Below are 22,139 nucleotides of genomic sequence, written 5' to 3' on the forward strand. Positions count from 1 at the left end.
CAACTCAAGTACTCTACTCAAGCAAAACTGAGTTATCTGGTAAGGATGAATGAGAGTTATCTCCCAGAGATGAATGATGCTAATGGCCTGGAGGTTTTCCTTTTGAGGTGTTGATGAAGTGGAGGACTATTCAACTGGGGCAGCAGCGGGTCGGGGGAGTGGCAGGGAGGGTGTTGGGGAGGGGGTTTCCCTCGTGTGGTAATGAAAAGCAAGCATTATTTTCCTTCAATTTTACAAAATCATTTTCATGTCACATTTTCTAAACCAGCTATGTGTACCGTTGGCTTGGCAAATGGGGTGAATAAAGTATTTCTAAGAACAAAATGAAAGGCCTGTGGGCTGTTTAGAAGTAGCCAACTGAATACTTCAAGAGGCAGAGTGAGGGTTAAGCTAAATTGCTAAACCATGCATACTTAATTTCCCCCTTAAAAATAGCACCGGGCACGGTGGCTCACGCCTGTAATCCCAGCAGTTTGGGAGGCCCAGGTGGGTGGATCATGAGGTCAGGAGTTCAAGACCACCCTGGCCAAGATGGTGAAACCCCATCTCTACTAAAAATACAAAAAAATTAGCCGGGAGTGGTGGTGGGCACCTGTAATCCCAGCTACTCAGGAGGCTGAGGCAGAGAATTGCTTGAACCCAGGAGGCGGAGGTTGCAGTGAGCCGAGATCGCGCCACTGCACTCCAGCCTGGGAGACAGAGTGAGACTCCATCTCAAAAATAATAATAATAATAATAATAATAATAATAATAATAAACCACTCTCAAAGAAGTCTCAACAGATGCTATGGACAGATTTGCATATTAAAAATTCCATAATGATTCCTGAAATATTGATGATTTTGTATTGATATATTCTTTTTTAAAAGACTCCAAATAATTCAAATGTTTTTAGAGCAGCTGGGAACACAGAGTGAAAATAACAATTGTTTAGTTTATGGTCTTGTGATCTTGCAAAAGATCATTGAATACTACTGAAATCATTTCATGGGTTTGATTGCGTGTTTGACAAAGTAGCAAGGTCAACGCCAATTCCAAAGAACCGTCTTTCTTTCATTATTGTTTTCCATATGTCCATCTAGTAAAAGTCATCCAAGGGTACAATTTAAGGTTGAATTATAGCAGGAGTTGGTAAACTTTTTCTGTAAGGGTCAGACAGTTAATATTTTAGGATTTGTGGGCCGTTTGGTCCCTGTCACAACTATTCAACTCCGCCATTGTGGCATGAAAAAGCACCATAGAATATATGTAAACAAATGGACATGTGGGTTCCAATAAAACTTTGTTTATGGACACGGAAATTAAATTTCATATAGTCCAATGTCATAGAATTTTTAAAAATAATTTAATAATGTTAAAATGATTCTTAGCTTGAGGGCAATACATAAAGAAGTGACAGGCTGGATTTGACCAAAAGGTTCAGTAATTTGCTAATCCCTGGATTAGAGTACTGATATTTTCTAGCAGAGTTATTTTTACTAAGTCATTTAACTTTCCTGAGATTTCATTTTCTTTATCTATGCAACTGGAATTGCCAGATATACCTTAGACGGTTGCTGAACATTAAATGAATATAATATGGAGGAGTTCCGTGTATTCTGGAAAGCACTTTAAAAATGAAATATTAATGTTTTAAAGTATTATTATTAAACAACATTTATTTTCATAGTTAATACATTGGATATTCTCATACAGGTGATCAGCCACATTACTGTTACCGGAAAGGGGGTCTGAATCCAGACCCCACGAGAGGGTTCTTGGATCTCGCACAAGAAAGAATTCAGGGCGAGTTCACAGTGCAAAGTAAAAGCAAGTTTATTAAGAAAGTAAAGGAATAAAAAGAATGGCTACTCCACAGGCAGAGCAGCCTCGAGGGCTGCTGTTTGCCCATTTTTATGGTTATTTTTTGATTACATGCTAAACAAGGGGTGGATTATTCATGCCTCCCCTTTTTAGATCATATAGGATACGGTCCTGATGTTGGCATGGCATTTGTAAACTGTCATGGCGCTTGTGGGAGTATGAGACAACCAGGGATCACTCTCATCACCATCTTGGTTTTTGTGTGTTTTGGCCAGCTTCTTTACTGCAACCTGTTTTACCAGTAAGGTCCTTATGACCTGTATGTTGTGCTGACCTCCAGTCTCATCCTGTAATTTAAAATGTCTTAACTTATTAGCTTTATTTTACCCAGCCCCTATTCAAGATGGAGTTGCTCTGGTTTAAACACCTCTGACATTACCATGATCATATCATCTAGGAAACGTAATTATAAACACTGGCAATAGATAGCCTGAGGCAAAACTACCCTAAATAAAATGAAATTTCATTTTTAACACAAGAAAGTGTGCACTATAACTCCATGTTCCTATTTTCTCTCTCTCAGCTGGGTGGACAAGATCGTTTAGGGAATTTAGGTCACTTAGAGAAATCAGACAAAAGTGAAGGATGGGTAAAAATTGAGTTGAATTGCTGTTTAAACTCTCTTGTTCATCAAGTTAAGCTGCAGTTTCCCTCCCCCACTTAGCCCCCTAGAACCTTTAGGAAAAAAAGGCCATCTGTTCTGGATGATTCAGACATTTACCTGCCTCAAGGCAGGACAAGATGATCTCTTAATGCTTTTCTTCTGTCAGTGGTAGACATGACCATTATTAACAAAAATTAAACTGAAATTGCTGACCACTGATGCGATCACTGCAAATACTGCTGCTCCTTATATAATTTCTGTTTGGGGAATATCCAAACAGAAGAGTAAACTCTTATTCAATACCTTTCATGTCATAATTTTGAAAGAGCTAGCTTTGCAAGTCATTAGAATTTATACAGATGGAAACTTCCCAGTCTCCTTCATTATCTTCTCTTCTTCTTAGTCCTCTGGCTAGAAAAAGCCAATACAAACCTAGTAGAGGATGAAAAATGAATTCAATCTAGAGGCTCTTCAATTTACCCAGGAGCATGTAGAGCCTTGAGCACTGTAATTTAATACTATTATGTTTGGAGGATTGCTTTTAATGAAGTAATTATTTCACACTGAATGAATAAGTAACTTTAAAATCATGTGACTCCACATTTGATGTCACTACTCACCTTTTTCCTCTTTGTTTCCTTTTGTGTTCAGCTGTAGAGCCATTTAAGCCAGAATCAATCGAACGGTTTTGTGATTTGAGACGGGTCTACAGGCCTCAGTCTCCCACAGTCTAGGCTGAGAAGTTTATGAAAGCCTCCAGAGAGGGCCTCTACTATTATTTGTTGTACTATGTTGGGAAAAACACACAGAAATGAGATCTTGATTACAAATAGTTTTTTTGATTACAAATTGTTTTTTGTTGCTTTTAACAAGCCTTGCTGATATTATTTCACAATTAGACAGTGGAATAAAACTTTTTAAATCACATCAATTCACGCTAGCCTTAAAGCTAGCATTTTTACATATTGGCTGTAAAGTAAGAGTTTTGATTGTGCACATTTCTACTTCAGCTAATGCCTTTTATGACAAGATAATTAATCCTACAAGTGGTAACTAGTTAGTACGGGACTGATAAGAACTGTGGGAACTACACTAAGTACATATATTTGAGATAAAAGTAGATAAGGGGGTGAAATGTTTCAGACGTGTGGCCGACACAGGTCTGACCTTTAATATAAACAATATCTTGTTTATTTCAGTCCCTCCTAACCTACCCTCAGACTTCCCAGGGGATCCGCTGAGTTGAAAAAAGGTACAGAAAAACTCTCAAAAAGCATTAGTCTATTTCCATTTACCTTAATTAAAAATATATGAAAATAAGCCAGAAACAGAAGGTAGCATATTGATTGCCAAGGGATGGGGGGAAGATTTTGGGAGGAAATGGGAAGTGACTGCTAGTAGATATGGGGTTTCTTTTGGAGTTTATGAAAGTGTCCTAAATTGATTGGGATGACAGTTGCATAACTCTGACCACACTAAAAGTACATGGAATTGTACCTTGCAAGTGGGTGAACTGTAGGCTACATGAATTATATGCGAAAGAGACTGTTATTAACAAACAGACTGGGAGCGTGAGTTGGAGTTACACTGCAGAAGACCTTGACTGCCATTGGAAGGCATTTGGACGCTGCCATTGTCATTGGCAGCCATTATATTTTCAAGGAGTAGGGCCATACAATCAGGTTGCTGTTTTAGAAAAACCACTGTCTTAGCGATATGAAGGGTGGGTGGAAGCAAGGAAAACTTGAAGCAGAGAAAGCAAGGGAACCTGCTAGATTTGTAGCAGAGATTTTTTCTGAAGGTATTAGTTCATGTTTTGTTCTCATGGTATGTTTTCTTCCATTTTGGGAAGGTTAACCCTCATCATGTCATTAGTCCAGAGAGGTATGTGTTGCGAGGCCAAGAGCAAAATTTGTTTGGAGACAGCTTTCCAAACAGCTACCCCTCCCCATCAACACTTGCTATTGTTGTCTATTTGAATACAGCCATCCAAGTGGGTGTGATGTGTTATCTCACTATGGTTTTTATTTGCATTCCCCTAATGATTAATGATGCTAAGCATCTTTTCGTGTACTTACTGACCATTTTATATCTTCACCCTCCATCTTGCGGAAGTGGAAGTTTTACAGTTAGAAATTGATTCCTTTGGTCTCTCAAGGAGAAAATACCTAAGCCCAGTGGTTCTCAAGCTAGGCAATTTTTATTTCCCAAGAAGCGTTTCCGGATAAAATACAGATACTCAGTTCAATTTTGATTTCAAATAAATAGCAACTAATTATTTAGTATATCTATGTTCCAAATATTTCATGAGACAGACACAGATTTATAAATTATTAGTTGTTACTGGCATCTAGTGAGCAGAGACCAGGTATGCTGCTAAACATCCTACAGTGCACACAGAAGTTCCTAACAACAAAGAATGATTCTGCCCAAAATGTCAGTAGTGCCAAAGTTTTGAAATCCTTCTTTAACCATTGAATGAGAATAAACTCTGATATTGTTTGGATATGGTTCTCTCCAAATCTCACGTTGAAATGTGGTCCTCAATGTTGGAGGTGGGGTCTAGTGGGAGGTGAGGCTCATGGGGGTGGATCTCTCATGAAAGGCTTGGTGCCCTCCCCCAAGTAATGAGTTCAGCAGGCTCTGGTTGTTAAAAAGAGACTACAATCTCCCTTTCTCCCTTGCTCCCTCTCACCACGTGATAGCTTGTTCCTTCTTCATGTTCCGCCATGATTGTAAGCTCCCTGAGGTCCTTACCGGAAGCAGATGCTGGTGTCATGCTTTGTGTACACCCTGCGGAATCGTGAGCCAATTAAACTTCTTTTTTAATATACATTACCCAGTCTCAGTTATTCCTTTATAGCAATGCAAAACAGACTAATACAGACTCTATGAGCTTAATAGACTCTGCTAGGAGAAAGAGCTAATGGCCACAGGGAAGGGAAAGCCTCTGGGTGAGAGTCAACTTAGTTAACTTCTTTTCTTTCCTTTCTTTTCTTTTCTTTTCTTTTTTTTCTCTCTTTCTTCCTTTCTTTCTTTTCTTTTCTTTTTTCTTTCTTTTTTTTTTGGAGAAAGGGTTTCATTCCATCACCCAGGCTGGAGTGCAGTGGCACCATCACAGCTCACTGCAGCCTCAACCTCCTGGGCTCAGGTGATCCTCCCAACCTAGCCTCCTGAGTAGCTGGGACCACAGATGCAGGCCAGGCCATCATGCCTGGCTAATTTTTTTTTTTAATTTTTTGTTCTTCTTTTTGTAGAGATGGGGTCTCGCTACATTACCCAGACTGGTCTCAAACCCCTGGCCTCAAGCAATCTTCCCACTTTGGCTTCCCAAAATGCTGGGAATGCAGGCATGAGCCACCTTCAGCCCCAACTTCTTTTTTTTAATGATGCCTAAGGCCTATCCTGGCTGCTCTCTTGGAGAGTCATATATATGATAACAGCTCTCTGCAGGCAGAGAGGAGCCCACTTGTTCATCTGAGAAGTTACCACCAAACAGGCAGAGCCCCAAACAGCACCAGTTTCCCCATCTGTCTGCTATTGCTGCAAACCAAAGCAGAGCATCTCCTGCTGGAGCAGAAAAAGACCCAAGGCCCCAGACCCCAACTCCTGAGACACAGAGATAAGAAGGCCCCCATACAACTCTGTTAGTGTGAAGTGGATCTCTTTGTTTTGAGCAGCAAATGAGCTGAATGAATATTGCTTCCTCTTCCTAGTCAGAACTGCTGACTTTGTACATTTTGCCATTGTCTCTCCGTTTTCTCCTCTCGTACCCAAAACACATATTATAGTGGGTACCAAGCTAGCATTTATCAAATTCCTTTGTGTGTGGATCATTTCCAGTAATCTCATGAATGCCAGCTTTTAGTCCCTCATGGAACAGAGATGAGAAGTTGGTAAACTTGATTAACTCCAAACCCCAGCACCCAGGTTCTTAGAAAATATTCCTTCTTAAAAAGTGCCTCTGCTTTTTTTTTTTTTTTCCTGTTTTGCACTTTATTTGTCCCCATGGTAAATTGGTTCATGTGAGAAATTCTGTGTGCAGGAAAATAGGCAATTCAATAATTCAAAGGGCTTCCCCCTAACCATATGAAGTTGCCTTAAGCAGTTCTGTCAAAAATAATTTAATTGCTCAGAGCCACGTTCTATCTCCAAAGATGTCAGACAATCGTTTCCTTCCAGTGACAAAAACAAGCCCAAGGCTCATTCGTCTAGAAAGTACTCCCTACGAATCATGCTATATACATTGTTTTGAGTGATTTGGAGACTTCTTGCACCAGTGTTTGTGGCCATGTTTCATTAGAATGTTTGGCTTTTGTTTGGCTTTTGTTTCAGGAACCTATCCTAGAAAGCTGAGAGGACACCCAGAATGAGAGCTGTGTTTTAAAAATGAGTATCAGGTCAAATTGCTATGGAGGAATTGAAGAATAATTGGGCTATGCATGTCATTTTTTCAAGAAGACAATTCATGGTTTCTCTTTTTTAAACTTGCTTTTTTTCCCTTCAATTCGACATTTTGTGCCTGGCTGCCTTAAAGGTCTCATGTTTCTGTAGTATATTTGGACTACAAATTGAAGGCCCAGGGGCAAAAGTTAGAAATAAATAAAGTTTGTACTATGCAGAAAAGAAGCAGAGCTCTGCTCCAAAGAATTGCTCATAAGCAGGTAATTATTTTTTCTAGAGAATGGAACATTCTATGAGGCATGAAAGTTGTTACATAAATCAACTATCTCTGCTCCCACTAGCTTTCTCTTTGTGACAGCCACACCCACTCGGTGCAAAAGTGGTACCGAATCAACTTCTATGGAGACTGAATTACAGAGTCAATCTATGCACTGTGGGATCATGGGCCTGTGCGATCAAGTACTTTGGCAATAACTTTCTACTCCATGTGAACTTTTCAGCCCCCCTATCACTGTTTTAGGGCTTGCCAAAACTAAGAATAATTCCTCGTTTGTCTCGATGGCATCTTCCTTTTATTCTAACATGATGAAAATTACTGGACGCCAGGAGACAAGAGTGTTGTCCCTTTATCCCCCATCACATGAAGGGTCACTAACATGAAGTGCTCTTGCCTCTGCCAAAAGGTGGTATTCTTCCCTGTGTAAAGAGTCCTGGGTTGTGGAGGAGATGACTCCCTCCAAACAGGGCCTGATGATAGGGTTTGCCCACTCCCAAGAGTAAGACTGTGGCTCCAACCTGACACACAATTCCAAAGGCCAGGGGTGGTGCGTCTCCTTTCACTACTCCAAAATAGGTAGAGAGATTATTTTGGTCTGGATGTTTACTTTTCCACAGACCATAAGGCAATAACTACACAAATCCATTTTAGTCCACATCAGAATCTACCCTGCCAGGAAAGAAGTTCTTGACATTATCTGTCACAGTAATCGAAGCCTGTCCATGTTTCCTTATTTTAATTTTTGTATCACCTCCAAGTAGCAATGTTTCCAACTCGGTCCCCAAGCATGAAACCACCTGCTTGGGTTTTAATTTATGTTATCCTTTTAGTTCTCCCCATTCCACCTGCAGCGAGCAGAAATAAAAATCTAGCCACCTGCTAAGGATTCTTCCTTAACTGTACATAAACCTGCCACCTTTATATAATAAAAGAAAAAATGATTGTGCACTTTAAAAGCCTGGTGAAGACAAGAGGAGCTCAGAGAAAGGGCTCACCCCCAGCCCGCAGTCCCTACCCATTTGCAGCCCCCATCCATCTTCCAAAGAGATGCTATCTGCCAGTGTGCAGGGCGAATTGAAAATGGGATAATGACAAGACTGTGGGAGGAAGCAATTTCCAAGATCAGTTCCACTGAGACAGACTCAAAAGTGAAACCCTTGGGGCTACGCTATTATGACCTTTAACTAAAAATGGTGGCAATGGATCTCTCTGGGCCTGTATGTTCTTGTACATAAAGCACCTTACTCAACACAATAGACAATGATCAGACAAGGGCAGTGTGTGCATTTCAAGAAGCCTACTTCCAACACAGCCTCAACAATCTGTTATTTTTAGAACATGACTAGGAATCGTCTTCAACAGCCCAATTTCTGTTTCCTTCTAATTAGCCTCTTGAAAGACAGTACGGTATTCCTAAAGCAGAATGTTAGAAGCACACAGAATACTAGGAGAGACAGCACGGTCATTGTTAGGAGGGCTTAAAAGAAAGAAAGGGCAGGCGATAGTCTCTGGGCCAGTCTTGGCAGGCCACGGGTCAGGAGTCACATAGGGAAAGTTTACCAGTTGGAGAACTTTCTGTTGTGCTGAGGGTCATCACACAAGGTCTGAAAATGGAACAAGCCCGGGAGTAGATGTGCTGTGTATACAGCAATGTGGAAATCACAGCCACAGGTGAAGCATTTGCCTGTAATGACCATACTTGCTCAGTTTGCCATAACATACATAACATATGTAAGTTAGCATTTAATATACACCCATTAGGGACAAAGATCTGAAGTTGTGTGGACTCTAAATGGAAAAGGTACTATGATTGAAAAATAATAGTCTAGGGCCTGGCGCGGTGCCTCACGCCTGTAATCCCAGCACTTTGGGAGGCCCAGGTGGGTGGATCACCTGACGTCAGGAGTTCAAGACCAGCCTGGCCAACATAGTGAAACCCTGTCTCTACTAAAAAATACAAAAAATTAGCTGGGCCTGGTGGTTGGCATCTGTAATCCCAGCTACTCAGGAGGCTGAGGCATGAAAATTGCTTGAACCCAGGAGGCGGAGGTTGCAGTGAGCCAAGATTGTGCCACTGCACTCCAGCCTGGGTGACAGAGACTCCGTCTCAAAACAAAACAAACAAAAAGAAATAGTAGTCTAGCCAAGGAGGCAAGATTAAAAGAAATAAGCACACACAATCATAATACACATCAACAAGTATATGATCATTTACTGTTGGCAAGGTCCTTGGGACTCAACCTACAAAGACCCACTTATTGAAGAAGAAACTGGGACATTTTTGGTTCTCCATTACCTTACCTTGCATGGTTTAATGGGATAGCCTAAGAAGAAAACCCAATAATCCTAGAAATCACAAGGACTGTTGAGAGAAAAGGGCATTTCAAAACGGCCACGTTCTCTCTGGTATGTTTCCTACTTCGTTTCCGTGTTTGTTTTTATTCCTAAAGGTTAATTAGAAATTATACATGCATTTCAAATTTTCTTAGAATGTAAGCTGCCAAAGGGCAAGGATGCTTTCATTTTCTCTTTCTGCAACTCTTCCTTGTATGAGGACTTAGCTCTGTATCTAGCAAATAATGAAGGGTGATCAAGCAAAAGCCAGTACACTGCAAGGAAATGCATTCTAGAGACTCATACTTCTGCACTTACTTTATTTTTTAAAATTCTGTACTCTCAGGCCCTAAAATCCCATCCACTGAAATGGGATCTAGAAGCATTGAGGCAGCGTCTTGTCCTGGGTGCAAAGACTTGGTGGGAGGCCCTGAGAAGCTAGGGAAACTCAAGGACTGTGAGTGTCTGCCAGTGGGCAGAGAATGCTGCAAGATCAGGGCATCAAAACCAACTGAGCATGTTTCTTGTAGAATCTAAGATAGTCAAACTCTTAGAAATAGAGAGTAGAATGGTGGTTGCTAAGGTGGGGGAAAAGTGGGGAGATATTGGTCAAAGGTGATAAAAATTCAGTTATACAAGTTGAATAAGTGCTCAGAGTCTAATATACAGTAGAGTGACTACTGTGTTGTCATAATACTGTGTTATATACTTGAAATTTGCTAAGAGGGTAGATATCAAGTGTACTCAGTGAAAGAAAGAAAGAAGGAAAGAAAAAGAAAGGAAGGAAGGAAGGAAGGAAGGAAGGAAGGAAGGAAGGAGAGAGGAGAGAAGAGGAGAGGAGAGGAGGGGAGGGGAGGGGAGGGGAGGAGGGCAGGGGGCAGGGGAGGGAAAGAGAAAGAGAGAAAGGAAGGAAGGAAGGAAGGGAAAGAGAAAAGAGAGAGAGAGAAAGAAAGAAAAGAGGAAGAAAGAAGAGAAAATATATGAGGTGATAGATAAGTGAATTCGGTTGATTGCAATGATCATTTCACAATGTCTACATGTATCAAAATATCAAGTTGTGTATCTTAAATATATATAATCCCTATTTATGAACTATACCTCAATAAAACTCCCCAAAACATGAAGAGAGCACATTTCTTTACAATTTTCTCCAAAACCAGCCCTGCCTTAAGTACATCAGAAGCTCTGGTATGACACTTTGCCAAACCAAAACCAGGGATTCACCAGCCTCCATTTCCTCTTCTGCACACTGGTAGGGAACACTGAACACCTATAGCCAATAGGCCACTCTCTCTGTCAACCTTGAGCATTTCTCTCTCACCAGTTGGGCTGTATGCTTACTTCAAATCAGTTGCATTGGTTCCCACAGCTGAGTAGGCCAGTTGTGCTTGTCACTTGAATTCTGTAATTTTATTAAAACTGGTAGTTTGTGATGGTGTGGTGGTTTTCAGGCAGGCAGGCCAAGCAGCAGGAAGTACACATCACGTACCACACAGAGGAGGATTTGGAAACGAGGCAAAATGTATGACAGCTCAGTCAAAGAGCTCAGAGGAGACACAGTCTAATTACTCACTCATCCCTGCAGCAGATTCCAACAGTCCCCAGGAAAGCGCAAGACAACACTGCAAGGGCTTCTTCTAAGGCCTCCATGTCCCCACCACTCTTTCCAGCATCTTTAAAAACCACCAGGAGGGAGCTCTGTCACATACCCTGGAACAAGAATTTGAGAGTCAGATTTAGGGCCCCGAATTTAAAACTGTATGGTTGATTGGAACTTGTTAAAAAAAAAAAGTAACTTTTCTTTGGCTTACAAATTAGAGAAGAACATTCGTGTTTATAAAACTGACTAATTAATTCATAGCTATCTCTTGAAAATACTCAAAGGGGAAAGGTCGTTGTTTGCATTTTGAAAATTTAAAACAGTGAAATTTTTAGGATCCTAATCCAAAGCTCCATTAACCCAATATTAATGAACATTTCAGCAAGATCGTGTGATGTTTCTTAAAGAAAATGGCATTAGAGTTTTTTTTTCACATTCAGTACTAAATGTAAAAATAGTATGTCAAAACAATAAATAGCAGAAAATCATTCTGAGTTTAATTTTATCTCACACGTATGTGAAATAAATGAAGCGTGATGTGACAATCCAATGTTATCTATCGTGGAGAAAGAAAAATAGACTTTGGTAGAATCTTGAGTATTTAAAAATGATTGTTAAAATATGAATATGCCATAGACATTGTACTCAGATTTTAAATGTTCCAAGGTTAGCTACTTACATGACTTCCATTATTAAAGTGCCCTTGGAGTTAGAAATGGAAATATGCTTTTAGGATTATCATCTATTCCTGGGAGGCATCACAGAATTGTTATTTCCAAAGTGTTTCCTTGTTCTTGGTACACTGTAGAGTCTTTTAAGAACAAAGAGTTATTCTCAATTCAGGCTGGACTAAACTGCACCAACTGAACTCCCGCATTATTTCAGAAATTCTGTATTCAGTGGGGAGGATGGAACAAAATAATTAGGATATGGGGCCCAGAGACCTTCCGGGAAAGATATTCTTGCTGTGTTCTACAGCTTTTTCTGATGCTTTATTTTTCTCTCTTTTACAATTCCTCCCACCCACTCTTCATGCCAGCAAACAGATGATCCGGGAGAATAAGAATATTGTATGATCACTAGTTAATTTACTTTGGATTGCTTTCCAGGCACCATGAGTCTGACCGCTTAGGGGTTTCCTGTGAATTTTTGGCAGCTGCTAAGCACAGTTAGTTGCCCATAAGAACTACTGATTCTGCTTCGTTTTACATACATATGTATATGTATATTTACGTATGTATATGACAGGGCATAACTCACCATGACTGGCTTACATTTAGGCTACTGTGTATTGAATCAGACACTGTTTATCACTTTCAAGTTCTAATTTCTGCATCGTGCATATGGTTATTTAAACCTATATAGTTCAATGAAAATGCTCCCATCCTGCACAGACTAGCCTAAAGGGGCACTACATGCAATGCTAGCAGAGGGTAAAAACATGGCACTGGCTCTTTTTTTAAATGACTAGTTTGAAATGGAGGTGATTCATTAATTCAACGTTTATTGAGTGCCTACTAGGCAGCAGGCCATAAGTTAAACTCTGGGGATTATTTTTTTCTTGAGACGGAGTCTTGCTCTGTCGCCCAGGCTGGAGTGCCGTGGCCAGATCTCAGCTTACTGCAAGCTCCGCCTCCCGGGTTCATGCCATTCTTCTGCCTCAGCCTCCCAAGTAGCTGGGACTACAGGCGCCCACCACCTCACCCGGCTAGTTTTTTTTTTTTTTTTTTTTTTAGTAGAGACAGGGTTTCACCGTATCAGCCAGGATGGTCTCGATCTCTTGACCTTGTGATCCACCCGTCTCGGCCTCCCAAAGTGCTGGGATTACAGGCTTGAGCCACTGCGCCCGGCCACACTCTGGGGATTTTTTAAAAAGAATGCCTGGTAGCTGCAGTAGCTAACACACATCACATTTATGCTCTATGAAAATTCGTAATCCAGCTAAGAAATAGACACCCAATCAAGTGTATTGGTGAAAGTGGTATGAAACAAATGCCCACAAAGAGCCCAGAGGAGGGAGGGACATTTGGACCAGGCCTTTGTTGCCCTTCATATATGAATCTTTTTGCAGACACGTTTTCATTTAAAATAGCTGGGTCAAGTGGTAATTTTATTAGAAACTGCCAAACATTTTTCCATGGAGCTGTACCATGTTAAATTCCCACCAGCAGTATATGAATTCCAGTTGCTCCACATCCTCACCAACACTTGACATTGTCAGATTTTAAAATTTTACCCATTCTCATGTATGTAGTGATATCTTGCTGTGGTTTTACTTTACATTTTTCTATTAACAGTTATGTTGAACACCATATTTACATGCTCATTGGCCATTTGGATATCCTATTTTATAAAGTGCCTGTTTAAATCTTTTGCTCTGTTTTAAATTGTTTTTTGTCCTCTTTTATTGATTTGGAGAAATTTTGTATATATTCTGGTTATAAATCCTTTTTGGATATATGTATTGCAGATATCTTTTTCCAGAAACAAATATTCTTTTGTACTCAGTAAAGAAAAAAACAAAAACAAAACAAAAAAACTTCAGGATTACATTTAAGCAAGCACCGTTCATAAGGATAGAATAAATTCTGGCCGGGCATGGTGGCTCACGCCTGTAATCCCAGCACTTTGGTAGGCCAAGGCAGGCAGATCATGAGGTCAGGAGATCAAGACCATCCTGGCTAACATGGTGAAACCCCGTCCCTACTAAAAATACAAAAAATTAGCCGGGGGTAGTGGCAGGCACCTGTAGTCCCAGCTACTTGGGAGGCCGAGGCAGGAGAATGGCATGAACCCAGGAGGCAGAGCTTGCAGTGAGCCCAGATCGTGCCACTGCACTCTAGCCTGGGCAACATAGCAGACCCCATCTCAAAAAAAAAAAAAAAAAAAAGAATAAATTCTACAGGTTTTCTTTACTGCCTGACATACCTACATATGCCATAAATGATATGAAAATCTGATGTGTGATAAGAGACTGAGATTTGGCCGGGCACGGTGGCTCAAGCCTGTAATCCCAGCACTTTGGGAGGCCGAGATGGGCGGATCACAAGGTCAGGAGATCAAGACCATCTTCGCTAACCTGGTGAAACCCCGTCTCTACTAAAAAATACAAAAAACTAGCCAGGCGAGGTGGCGGGCGCCTGTAGTCCCAGCTACTTGGGAGGCTGAGGCAGGAGAATGGCGTAAACCCAGGAGGCGGAGCTTGCAGTGAGCTGAGATCGCACCACTGCACTCCAGCCTGGGTGACAGAGCAAGACTCCGTCTCAAAAAAAAAAAAAAAAAAAAAAGAGACTGAGATTTAATCATGTATTTGGTGGCTATTCAGTCAGTCATGGTCATAGTAAGCGTTGAACACATATTTGTTGAATAAACCAATAATTGAAAAAAAGGGCTTTTTGAAACTGAAATTTACTTAAAACTAAGCCTCCTAAGTGGAAAAGTACCATCACAGCAGAAATCTGGAAATTATTTCTTAATTAAATCATTTGTTCAATAAATATCTTAGGGTCTAAGAAGTGCAGGATACTTTTGTTAAGCTCTGTAGGGAATGTAAGAAACATAAAAACAATTATTTTCTTTGAATAGCAACTTACACTTTATAAAATGCCCCTAGAAATTGCATTTGAACTTGAAAACTAGCTTCTTGCCCAGGTGTGGTGGTTCACGCCTATAGTCCCAGCACTTTGGGAGGCCGAGGCAGGAGGATTGCTTGAGGCCAGGAGTTCAAAATCAGCCTGGGCAACATAGTGAGACCCTTTCTCTATAAAATTTTAAAAAATTGGCTGGGCATGGTGGCATGCCTGCAGTCTCAGCTACTTGGAAGGCTGAAGTGGGAGGATCACTTGAGCCCAGGAGTTCGAGGTTGCAGTGAGCTATAATCACACCACTGCACTCCAGCCTAGACAAGATTGCAACCTTGTCTCTCCAAAAAAAAAAAAAAGAAAGAAAGATGCAGAAAACTAGCTTCTCAAATTCTGCATTGCTTACTTGTTAATTCAAAAAGATATTTGCCACGTGCCTACTATGTGCCAGAACTAAAGTTTTAGGACAAGGTGGACAGCAAATAAATACCTGAATGATGTGATTGCATTAAAACCATAATCTCCCATCCCTCCAACAGTGTTAACCACCTGCCTCCATGATGCTTGTGAACTTTGGACAACCCTCTTCTTTGTTTGCTTTAATTTTACTTGTTTTTTAAAGTGAGACGTTCACATGGTTCAAAAGTCAAAATGGTATAAAAATATATTTAGAAATCTTACTGGCATCCATAAGCTGGTCTGTCCTCCATCCTTTTGCCTCATTCCTTTTATTAGTTTCTTGCATATGCTTCCAATGTTTCTTTATGGAACTATGTACAAACACATATATGTTCTGATTTCTCCCTCATTCTTACATAGAGTTAACATGTTACATGCTGTTATATAAATGGGCTAAAAGTGGGGGACCCTGGATATTGGTCCCCATGTTGTTTACTTCTTCACAGCAGGCTAGGACAATTAGCTCAAAGCCCTCTGGCACTAAACTCAAATTCATATACATCTGGTTGCCTTAAATGTAGCCCAAATAACCATATTTTTAGCTATTTAAAGCCTGCCTGCCCTGCACATCCCATGAAGCTGTACCCAACATCTGCAAGCCATAGATAAGATGAACCTTGGGGATACGAAAGACACCAAGCCACTGCTGCCCATTCAAGCTCTGTCACCCAAAGACTCCCCACCTTGTTACTGGGTAACATCATCTACCTGCAGGAGCCACTTCTCCAATTTCCCTCTCCCCTGGGAATGCCCTTGTTCTCCTCCTCTTCTGGGTGGTGGCTCCATGCTGCTCTTTCTAGAAGATCTCCTGGTGTGAAGAACTTCACTCATGTATCCCAACCAAGCACCATCCAAACAAAGTTCATTTGTGCTACTGTCATTTTGTGGTCATGTCCTTTCCTTGATCAGTTCTGAATCCTCTATCTCACCATATATACTCTGCCTTTTCATTTTGTTTTTTTTTAACTTAACAATATATTCTGGGGAAGACTCCTTCACTCTTTTATACAGCTGCAAATTACTCCACTGCATTTAACCAGTCCCTCCTGATGGTCGCTTGGATTATTTCTAGTCTTTTGTTATTACAATGATGCTGCAGTGAATCACCTTGTACATTCATCATTTTGTTCATGTACAGGCAGATCTATAGGATAAATTCCCAGAAGATGGATTGCTGGGTCAAAGGGTAAACAAACACATTTGTATTTTTGAAAAACATTGGCAAATCGTTCCTCTTAGCAACCATACACGAGAGTGTCTGTTTTCCCATAGCCTCACTATTTACCAATCTGTTAGGTAAAAATAAACAAACTTCTAGTCTTGGACTCCTCACACGGTAAAGATTGTTAACATAATATTTGTTAACATGCCTGTCTCTGCCACTGAATTGTGACACCCTTAAAGTCTGGAACCATTTCTTACTCATCTTCGTATCCTGTTGCTTAGCTAGCAAAGTTCTTTGGACAGAATAGCTTCTGCCACTTCCCTCTCTCCCCCGCAAAAACATATTTACTGAGTTGAATCAATCACCGCTTTAGCCTAGAGAGGCCCCCCCTCAGACCTTCCCATTGTGGTATGTGCTGCCCCACTTTCAGCTGACTGCCAATTTCCTCTGGAGGCTGGGCCTGCTCAGCCCACCCACAGAGGGAGGAGAGCCTGAGATTGAATGCACCACCATCCCCAGCAGCTCTCAACCAATGCCTGAAGGGAGATGGTGCTTAAATAGCCAGCAGGCTCTTCCTTTGCGGGCGTACCTCTGAGGCATGGGGTGGTCTATGCTGAGAGCTCTTCGTGGGATGAAGCCCTGTTGTCCCTTTGTCCATAGCAGGAAGTTAGCTTGATAATGTACCTTTTAATGGCTTCCCTGCCTTTCCTTCCTTTCCAGGCTCACCTTCTCACTCCATTATTGGAGTTTCCTTGAATCACCTCCCAAGTAAATGACTATCACTTTATCAGGGTCTTTTTTGGGGGAAACTGAAATAAAGACAATACCTTCCTTTTTCTTTCTTCTTCCTTTTTTTTTTTTTTTTTTTTTTTTTAAATAGGGTCTCACTGTGTCACCCAGGCTGGAGTGCAGTGGTACAATCATAGCTCACTGCACAGCTCACTTGGCCTCCCTAAATCTAGTGATTCTCCAGCCTCAGCCTCCCGAGTGGCTGGGACTACAGGTGCATGCCACCATGCCTGGCTCATTTTTTTTTATTTTTAGTAGACATGAGGTATCACTACATTGCCCAGGCTGATCTTGAACTCCTGACCTCAAGCAATCCTTCCACCTTGGACTCCAGCGATCCACCCACCTCGGTCTCCCAAAGTGGTGGGATTACAGGCATGAGCCACTGTACCTGGCCAGCTTTCTTTTTCAAATGAAGAAACCTGAATACTGAGAAAATAAGTGAAGTGCTCATGGCACAGCTAGCGAGTGAAAAAGCATGTTCCCTGGCTCCTAGAAATGTGCTGTTTTAGAAAATGGAATTTCTCTTTATGGATGATAAGTACAACCATTGAGACATGAAAGAGTAATGGAAGAAGTGTGTGTGTGTATGTGTGTGTAAATCTATAACAGCACAAGGTTACATAAAATGAATAGTAAATAAGCGAAACAGCTCTCACCTATGGTGCATATTATGAGCCAGGCAAGTACTTTTTGTGTGTTTATTCATTTAACACAAAACTCTACAAGTTAGATGCATTATTATCATCAGTCCCAGGTCACAGATGAAGAAAATTAAGATACTGAGAGTTTAAGTAACTTGCCAAAGCTCACACTTGCCAAGATCTGACTCCTGGATTTGTGCTCATAACCATCAAACTATACTGTCTGCAGGAGCCAGCCAGAGAAGTTCTAGAAGTGACAGATTACCCTTGGCTTTTGGCAGCAGGGGTCTTGAAGAAAGAACATGGGATTATGCCTAATTAAGGACTAATTCTTCCTAGGGCCATCAAAGAACTCATTTGTGTCAGTTAGAATATTTTCCAGGGCAGAAACTAAATATCCAACTAAAAATGACTTAAATAACAGGGGTCTAGTGATAAATCTCACATAATAAGAGGTCTGGAGGCAGGAGGTTCCAGACTTGGTTAATTCAGCAGTTAAATGACTTCAAAGCAGCAGTGACTCACATATTCTTTCTTTATGTTCCATCCAATTCCATCTTCTTTGTAGTTCTCTTGATTCTCTGTCATGGTCTTGCAACGGCCCCCTCAGCTCCAAGTAGTAAATATCAGAAAAGGAGGGAGGAACTTTGTCCCAGAATCCCTTGGCAGGTATTCTCTTTGGTCCCATTGGCCAGGAATGGGTCACCTGCTCTAGACACAGGGGAAGCTGGGAAAGTGAGTCTGTGGTATTATCTGTCTCCAGCATGGTGGAGGCAGGTTCTGCTGGAAACAAAAGAGCAGAAGGATGCTGGCAGTGGGAAGGCAACCAGTCTTGATGCCATATAGCTTAAATCCCATGTTGAAGCCTTCTTTTTGGCTGTGCTGTTTGGAAAACCCAGAACCCAACGGCTTTGCAAAGATAATCATGGGAAAACAATTCGAGATAGTACTCGGGTTCTGGCCAGAGATGACACCATCTAATGATGTCATATTTCACAGCAGGATGACAGACAGGCCAGAAACCAGGACCTGAAGCAGTCAGTGCCTATTCTGAACTGGGAAGCACCACATTGACCATATTTGGGAGGCCTCAGAGACTGGCTTCCACATCCAGACCAGAGCCAGGACAACTGGGATTGCTGGGCTCAGCCATCAATGGCTATTTGATGAGTGTTTATTCTACTTTACGGCAGCGTATTAAGCATTTTGGGGAAGGGGTGATGCGGAGATATTAGATGTGCATCCTGACCTCAAGAAACAAATTAAAAATCTAATAATAAGCATGAACTGAGCACTGACTATCTGCCAAGTCTGTTTAAAGCAACTTACATTTCTCTAGACACCTTAAATATACGTCAAATCTTCACAGTAACCCTATGAGATAGGTTATATTTATGATCTTTATTTACCAATATGGAACTGAGGCCAGGAAGGCAACTGAGGCATGGCGAGTTTAAGCAATCTTGAGATTGTTACCCAAATATTTGCTGTAAGGACACACCACATAGGCTCTCCCAGCAGTGCTTAAAACATTTTCTCTAAATTTACGGTGATGAGTTCATCCCAGTTTGCTTGGGACTCTCCCAGTTTTAGCACCAAAGTCCATGTACAGGGACAACCTTCAGTCCTGGGCAAATCAGTATGGCTGGTCATCCTACAAACTATAGGTACACTCAATCTAGATTGCCCTGACAACCCAATTAATGGATAATGGAAAAGGAAAAGTTAGAGAGAGTTTTCCCTGCATAGTCAATTCCCATAACAAAAGCTCCTGTAGTCAGAATAAGAGAGTTTCCTTAAACAATGGGTTTTCTTGGAATCAAGAGATTATTGTAACTACCCAAGGGGTTCTTCTTACCCACTGCAATAGGAAAGACCATGGCGTGTAGTAGAGAGTTTAATAGACACAAAGCTGGGCACGCCACGTGGGATACAGAGTTAGTACTCAAATCACTCTTTTCCAAAGCTTGTAGGTTAGGGATCTTTCTTTCTTTCTCCTTTCCTTTCCTTTCCTTTCCTTTCCTTTCCTTTCCTTTCCTTTCCTTTCCTTTCCTTTCCTTTCCTTTCCTTTCCTTTCCTTTCCTTTCCTTTCCTTTCCTTTCCTTTCCTTTCCTTTCCTTTCCTTTCCTTTCCTTTCCTTTCCTTTCCTTTCCTTTCCTTTCCTTTCCTTTCCTTTCCTTTCCTTTCCTTTCCTTTCCTTTCCTTTCCTTTCCTTTCCTTTCCTTTCCTTTCCTTTCCTTTCCTTTCCTTTCCTTTCCTTTCCTTTCCTTTCCTTTCCTTTCCTTTCCTTTCCTTTCCTTTCCTTTCCTTTCCTTTCCTTTCCTTTCCTTTCCTTTCCTTTCCTTTCCTTTCCTTTCCTTTCCTTTCCTTTCCTTTCCTTTCCTTTCCTTTCCTTTCCTTTCCTTTCCTTTCCTTTCCTTTCCTTTCCTTTCCTTTCCTTTCCTTTCCTTTCCTTTCCTTTTTTTCTTTCTCTCTTTTTTTTTTTTTTTGAGTCAGAGTCTTGCTCTGTCGCCCAGGCTGGAGTGCAGTGGTGTGATCTCGGTTCACTGCAAGCTCTGCCTCCTGGGTTCATGCCATTCTCCTGCCTCAGCCTCCCGAGTAGCTGGGACTACAGGCGCCCGTCACCACATCCGGCTAATTTTTTGTATTTTTAGTAGAGATTTTTCAAAGGCAGTTTGAGGGAAAGGGTGGGGGTGGCCAGGTAAGGGATGCCTGCTGCTGATTACATGTTGAAATAATATTCCAGATATATTGGGCTAAATGAAATATTCTAGATATATTGGGTTAAATGAAAGATATTATTAAAATTAATTTTACCCATTTCTTTTACTTTTTTAAATGTGACTATTAAACAAATAAAGTTACATGCATGGTCAGGTGCTGTGACTCACACCTGTAATCCTAGTACTTTGGGAGGCCAAGGTGGGTGGATTGCCTGAGGTGAGGAGTTTGAGACCAGCCTGGCCAATGGAGTGAAACCCTGTCTCTACCAAAAATACAAAAATTAGCCAGGCGTGATGGCGCACACCTGTAATCCCAGCTACTTGGGAGGCTGAGACAGGATAAGCACTTGAACCCAGGAGGCAGAGGCTGCAGTGAGCCGAGATTGTGCCACTGCACTCCAGCCTGGGCAACAGAGTCAGACTGTCTTAAAAGAAAAATTACATGCATGGCTCACAGTATATTTCATCGGACAGCACTCTTCTAAAAAAGATACTTCTAGAGAGGATGTCCCTATTAAGAGGGTTTCTCTTTGTGTAATATTGTTTGCAAAACCAAGGTAAACATTAATTAGTTAAAATTCTGTAAACCATGAAAAGATTTGCAAAGGGAACCGCCTTGTCTTGGAGGTGTTGCCTTGAAGCTGCTTAAGGCAGAAATGCTGCCCAGAACACACTCATGCTTTCTTGTGACCAGTGGCTCTAGGCCAAACTACAGTCCATGTAAAAATAACTCTGATGAGTTCATTGTTCTTAAAGTCAAATGGGCTGTTGGCTCTTTTCACATAGTTTGAATCTTTTATGACCAGAAGATACAAAACACATTTTTAAAAGCAGTACCTAATGCAGTCCAAGTCATTTTTTAAAAAAAAAACTTTTGGGTATTGAGCAATTTGGGGCTCTCCAAGGATGGTAATGATGATATTTATATTTGTATAAATATTTTCAAAGTTCTTTACAGTTTTTCTTTAGTATTTCCACTTGAAAATGACTACATATCCCCATGAGGTAATCTGAGCTGTTATTTTATGCACATTTTACAGATGAGACACTGTCCCAGGTCTTCTTAATTCTGTTTAGTGTTCTTTTGGCTACACCCAGTGTGATGGAGCCAGATCCTACCCACTCATGAGAGCCAATTGTGTGTCTCTGCACAGCTCAGCAGTCACATTATGTTAGTAGTTTGAAATCATCCATGGTGTGAGCATTTATACCATGAGAATTGGCAAAGTCTACATAGTTCGTTTATTTACTTTGTTGTTTGTGTTGTTTATTTCTTGAGTACCAGTTCCTAAACATGTAATGGCACACCACTAGATACCTCCAAGAATGAGAAAACTTGAGGATTAAAAGACATTTTCTTAGTCTGTTTTGTGTTGCTATAACAGAATACCATAGACAGGGTAATTTATAATGAATAGAAATTTATTTGGCTTATGGTTTGGTTCAGGAAGCTGGGAAGTCCAAGAGCATGGCATCAGCATTTGGCAAGGGACTTCGTGCTGCATCATCCCATGGGAGAAGGCGGAAGAGCAAGGGAGAACAAGAGCAACAGAGCAAGAGGGGGCCAAACTCACTTTAATAACAAACCAACTCTCAAGACAACTAAACCACTCCCATGATAATGACATTAATTCATTCGCAAGGGCAGAGACCTCATGACCTAATCACATCTTATTAGGCCCCACCTCACAACACT

The 22,139-nt window shown here is 41.1% G+C and overlaps 1 long non-coding RNA gene across 1 annotated transcript in view; it reads right to left on the reverse strand.

Annotated features, from left to right (window-relative positions):
• The window catches only part of LOC135969051 (uncharacterized), a 43,874-nt gene extending 25,516 nt beyond the window's left edge, over nt 1-18,358 (reverse strand). The window contains exons 1-2 of the long non-coding RNA XR_010584114.1: nt 18,246-18,358; nt 11,056-11,192 (exon numbers count right to left, since the gene is read on the reverse strand). This is a non-coding gene — a long non-coding RNA (uncharacterized lncRNA). The remainder of the gene's footprint in view (nt 1-11,055; nt 11,193-18,245) is intronic.
• Between the last annotated feature and the right edge of the window lie 3,781 nt (nt 18,359-22,139).

The sequence above is a fragment of the Macaca fascicularis genome, chromosome X, assembly GCF_037993035.2.
Source record: "Macaca fascicularis isolate 582-1 chromosome X, T2T-MFA8v1.1".
Lineage (NCBI taxonomy): Eukaryota > Metazoa > Chordata > Mammalia > Primates > Cercopithecidae > Macaca > Macaca fascicularis.